The sequence below is a fragment of the Triturus cristatus genome, chromosome 1_1 (assembly GCF_964204655.1).
Source record: "Triturus cristatus chromosome 1_1, aTriCri1.1, whole genome shotgun sequence".
Lineage (NCBI taxonomy): Eukaryota > Metazoa > Chordata > Amphibia > Caudata > Salamandridae > Triturus > Triturus cristatus.
In genome coordinates, this window is record NC_140579.1 from 695,704,309 (window position 1) to 695,710,066 (window position 5,758).

The window sequence follows — 5,758 nt, forward strand, 5'->3', positions numbered from 1 at the left end:
GTGAGACTTCCAATTGAGGCAGTGTGTCTGAGATCTCCTGGTAACATCGGCGCTTCAGGCTCAGATGAATGACATGATCTATTAATAAAAAGCATGTGTGGTAGCGATTGAATGTGGGGATTTGTATCGCCATACCTAGCCATTGGTATGGCCTTGCAATCACACCTGCAGACTTTAAAACTTTGGCCACGGGTTCGAGTCCTAGCATTGGATCCCCATCCTGTGATTCTGGGCACATCACTTAATAGCTGAATATCAAGTTTTGCTTGAGGTACTTATGCAGGAAAGTTGCGATGATAGGATGAGCTGTTTGGTCTTAGTCACCTATTAAAACCTATATTTTCATGACTACCCTCTTTCTCTGCCTGCCCTGTCTGTGCAGTGGCACCGAGTGGGTCACTGACAGAGTGCGCTTGGATGGCTCATGACACGAAGCAGACTACTTAGGAGGATTCTTTTTAAAGGGGATTTCGCTTATCTTCATTGCTTGATTTTGCTCGCGGGAAAGTGTCACTAATATTCACAGTACTAAATTGCTCGTAACCACCTGCTCTGCATGCCCAAAGAAACATCCATCTAGACCACTGTTTTCATAGTTCTTCCCTCTCCCACTTTCTATCCCTCCTCCACTTACATCCTATGCCACCAGATTTATTTTGCTCTTACCCTAAAGTTAGATCATATATAGAGGCACAACTACATAAATATTCAAGGCCAAAGAAACCTGATGGGAACACCCAGGCTCCCAGTCTTCCCAGCTTTCTCTATCTCTCAAACACTACCTAATCTTCGCCTCTGTCTTTTCTCCTGGTAAGGTTTGAAGGTGGTGGGGTTGGGAGGGTAGAGAATAGAGCAGCAACGGCTCTTCCGTAGTGGCAAAGGAGTGCCCCCCCCCGCTAAAAGCCAGCAGATGAAAAATAATATAATAAAACAATTTATCATTTTATTTTTCCTTGTCTAGGTCAAGTGGCCTGAGTCTATGGCAGGGCCATCCTCTAGGGACAATAGCAGGGACGGCCAAACCAACATGCACACTTGCATTTCTCTAACCCAGCTGTGTTGTATTTCCAGGTAGAGAAAAGCCACAGACTCATATGCCTTAGTGAGCATTTTAAACCAGTCCGCTCAGGCCAATCCTGGTGATGCTGTCATGCTGGGTAATACCATGAGAGCAGCTTCAAGATTGGGTGTGCAGTCTAGGAGCTGGACTGCGCTCGTGGAAGAAGCTGGACAGCGGCAGGTAAGTCCTTTTTTCTTTTTTTAAATATCTGCTGCCCTACCACTTTCTATTGAAAGTCGCCACCACTGGAGTAGAGGCTTCTACATAGGAAATTCTAACACCAAATATAATTGAGTTTAAATAGATGGACCAATAAAAGATTTGTGTATGCTAACTCATACTGTCCCTCAGTTGCTAGCATTCTCATTTACTTCATTCTTCCTGATGTTCCTATCAGAAAAATTGTAAATGTTTACACGGGTGAGGAGTCACTCATGATTTCATGCACACCTACAGTTTTCACATAACAAGGTCTCTCACCACTGCAGTGTCCAGTTATCCATGCACTCCCGCTCTTGCTTGCTGCTCTCATGCTCTCCTGTTTCAAACCCTCCCCCAGGCCGTGTCATTCTCTCCCAGTTGTCTCCTGCAGTCTACCAAAAGGACTCACGTCCACTTCTCCCAGGAGTACTAATCAGGGAACTGCTGCTGTCTACATGAGGGGAAAAGGAAGGCAGCCTGGAGCACCATTTGGCGTCGTGACAGCTGTAAAAGGTAAGCTACAAAAACGTTTAAGGCTCTGTGAGTGCCTGAGGAAGTAGTCTTGCTCCCATTGCCAACACTGGTGATATGCTGACCCTCACATAATGGTTTTTCCTTGGCAACCATTGCATGATACCCAACCTTTGGAAAACTTTGTCCAAGTCACAAAAAGGGTCATTCTTGGCCATATGTGAGCACGCATGATATGTTGGCTACCTCTGGTAAAATGCTGGGTTGGGTATAATGGTAGGAATTCCTGTCCTGTTGTTGGCTTCCATGATATGATGGTGCCTGTCTTTCACATGTGCAAAGTGGTGATTGGCCGTAGGTTTTGTATTTTATATTTCAATGTTTTATTGGTACCACAGTGGCTACTGTGCTGGCTACCCTAGTACCAGGCACTGATACCGGGGTACCTGCGGCCCAATCTTCTTCTTTTCTGTTTTTACCTGTTGGGAATTAAAGTGGGGTGTCTCAAAGGCAAGGCATGCCTATCCTGACCCCTATGTGGTCTTTCATGTTGTCTTTCCCCCTTCAGGACTAGAGGATTGAGATGGCTGACCCAACATTCTCAATTTTGTGGGCAGCCAATCAGGCTCCACCCTTTCACTTTGAATGGGCCAATCGCAGATTATTTGGCACCAATGGTTCATTTATTTTTAAGTTTTAACTGGTGTTTACCCTAACATAACATGTACATTTGTAATGCACACGTTCAGCGAAAAGGAATCTTGTTGCTCATTAATAGATGTTTGTTGTTACCCAACTCAATGGTACTCATTTTATCAACCTCAGGATAAAAGGCTGAATGGATTGGGATTTGAACTCGTTGCTGTGAGGTCATGAATAGACTCCTACAGTGGATGCATTAGTCCACGAAGACAAGAGACCAGCTCATCATGATCTCCATTTTGATGCTAATTTCTCAACAGTGGCTGAACAGATTTACACCAAATAACCAAAAGCAGGTTTTCTCTATAAAGTTCTAACATTTTGCTGATCAATTTTGGTATAATTTTGCATAACTTTCCATGATGAAGCCAAAGTGATTTGTTTTTTAAAAAAAATGTTTTTAATGAAACGGTACCAAGGCTATTAAAGGAAAAAATGCCTTCTCTGGCCAAACCAGAACTAAACTGTGGTGACTGTGTAATAAATGTATGATATTCACCACTCAATATGCCATAATATGGTGTATGGTTAGTGAAACTCAACCACACATTCTGTCTCAGTTTATGCTTAAGAAGTTGAATTCACAATGTTATGTGCCTATTTACAAAATACTTTTGTACATTAGTAAATCACTTATATCTCCTCGTCAATTATTACAGCTATTCATCAGATTGCCCTGCTACTGGTCGGAAAAATAAGAACATTTCAAGGTAAGAATGGTTGCTAAAAAGGTAAGTGAAACTCATATTTTAAAACCAAGTGAGTAGCAGCAACTTTGACCACCTAACCCAAAACACCTAATTATCTGGCACTTTCCCATTGTACTCCTCACCTGCCTATCTCGGAAATAAGTTTCTGTTTACCAAATGCAGACCCTTAAAAAACAAAATAAGAAGAAACGCCTACTGCATTGTAGGCTCGTTGAAGTACTAATCTTCAGTCATTAACAAAACCACTCAATATCCCTCTCAGTTTTGCCAGACCCTACTCAAAGCCATTGTGCTTCTTGCTCACTATACCATCACCCACTCACAACACATCCTAGTAACACTACTCACCACTAAACATTTTTCTTCTTATTCGCTGCTGCTGGTAAATATTTGAGAATCAACATGCAACTGTATTTACATTATCTCAGGAAATTGTCAATCTATGTAGGGGCCACTGGAATTATGCAGCTGAAGAAGCCCAAGTTATGGGGCATAGTTGACTAAATTATGTGGTAAGAAAAGGCAAATTTTGTAGGCAAATGCAGCACATTTTGTGACCTATTTTTGCATTTATTATTTTGGCATTTTTATTGTTGTTGACACTGGCTTAGCAAAGGTTTTACTCCATAAGCACTACTTTAAAACTCAAATACAGCAAGAGGCTACAGAAAGATGACCCATCAACCTTCACAAAAGGACTTCCACTATGCTGCAACAGATTAGTAACTCTGCTCTATGCCACTCCACTGCACGCCACTCTACGCAACTCCACTCTGTCACTCCAATACATGACACTATCTGCCACTCCATTTTTCAACACTCTATTCCAATATTCGCAATTCCACACTGCAACACTCCACACCACTAGCTAGTGCACAACATGGCTAAAACACATTGGCAAAGCCAATAGCTCTTCCATAGGCAAATATCATTGAAATGTCATATCACACATTTTTGTGTCCAACTGCATTTCCTTTAAAAGAATTTACAAGTCAATGCCATAAACGCCTTGTACAAACGTGTTTAGTGAATTGGTTTTATAAGTTCTAACATTAATGGAGTCTGGTGGACAATCAACACAGGAGGAATTAGAACAATTACTTTTTTTATCTGACATCTAATTGAATTTTGCACAATTGCTCATTTTGGGTAACCTGAAAACAAACGGTGGTGATCCTGTCTTGTCATGGACCAAGTGGGAATTCAGTCATGTTCTCGACAATTCAACTGGCTCTTTCCTTGCAGGAGGAGGGGTCTCCTGGTACAATCCTGTGTATGTCTGGGTTGGCTCCTTTGCCTTGTGCTTCTCCTACGATCTCTTGCTCCGGTCTTCTCACATACCACAATTATAAAATGCTTACTAAATGCATGACTAATGAGTTTGTAACAGGCGTATTAGTCTAAAAACCATCATTGAAAGAAGCCTTGTGCAAGCAACCAAATGAATAAAATTGCTATAAATTAATCAGAATTAATGCGACTTGTGTTCAATTAACATTTCTATTTGAATTCTGCTATAGTCTTACTTAACCCTTGACAGTCATTGCCATTAATCTTCAGATATTGCTCACAAAGAATACCACTAGTCTTCAAACAGTGGTCACAATCAATGAGACTAGCCTTCATTTTGCTCTTGAAATAGCACAAGAGCTGCAAATAAACACTAACCGAATACTACTAAGCTTCAAATACTATTCTTCTAGAATACTACTAAGCTTCAAATACTATTCTTCTAGAATACTACTAAGCTTCAAATACTATTCTTCTAGAATACTACTAAGCTTCAAATACTATTCTTCTAGAATACTACTAGTCTTCTTTTAGCAATCAATTGAAGTGTTTATCGTGTATTTGAAGGGTAGTTGAGTAGAACTAGTATTCCCTCATTTGCATATTTCGGCTTGTGGGCATACTACATAGTCTTCATGCATACTAAATAAATACTATATTTTAATAGTAAATGAATGGTAAATGAATACCGCTGTAACCACTGGAATCACACTAAGTGAAGATCTTCCATTTTGGTGAGGGATGCACTGTAACCTATGTAGATTGGACTCATTTGACATATGTATACAGGTGTATGATTAATTCCTGTCTCTTCACCTTGCCCACAGCATCGTCGGGGGAAACGGATGGAGACATCAGCACAGACCGTGCCAGCAGTGACATCTTGGCTGGCACATCGAGTGGGACTGAGGCGGAGGGGAGTGAGGCGGAGGACCTGTCCAGTGCCACCACAGAATATGAAGCTGATGGGTCCGAGGCTGAGCTCTCCGAGTGGGCGGAGGCTGCACCACCAGCTGACAGCAGCACAACATCTCTTCCCGCCCCCTCCATTGCCATCAGCCGCCTCCCACTTGCTCGTGTCCCTTCCCAGCGTGCCCGGTCACCACATGTCTCCTTCCTGCCAGGCACCGCACCCCCTGCCCCTGTCTCCACTGCTGCCGCCAATGCCGAGTCTGTGGACATCCAGCGTCAGTTGCAGGTTGGTCAGGCTGCGATGCTTAATGTCCTCCATGGCCACAGCCAAGTGCTAAACAACATGGAGGCACACTTGGAGGGCATTTTCTCATCGCAGGCTGACCAACGCAACTTGCTGAGGTCCATTGAC

General features: G+C 42.5%; 1 long non-coding RNA gene across 1 annotated transcript; it reads left to right on the plus strand.

Annotated features, from left to right (window-relative positions):
- Window positions 1–1,095: 1,095 nt before the first annotated feature.
- On the plus strand, window positions 1,096–3,409 carry LOC146870892 (uncharacterized). The gene is made up of 3 exons (XR_014959476.1): window positions 1,096–1,240; window positions 1,620–1,774; window positions 2,558–3,409. It is a non-coding gene; the product is annotated as an uncharacterized LOC146870892 (long non-coding RNA).
- The last annotated feature ends 2,349 nt before the right edge of the window (window positions 3,410–5,758 follow it).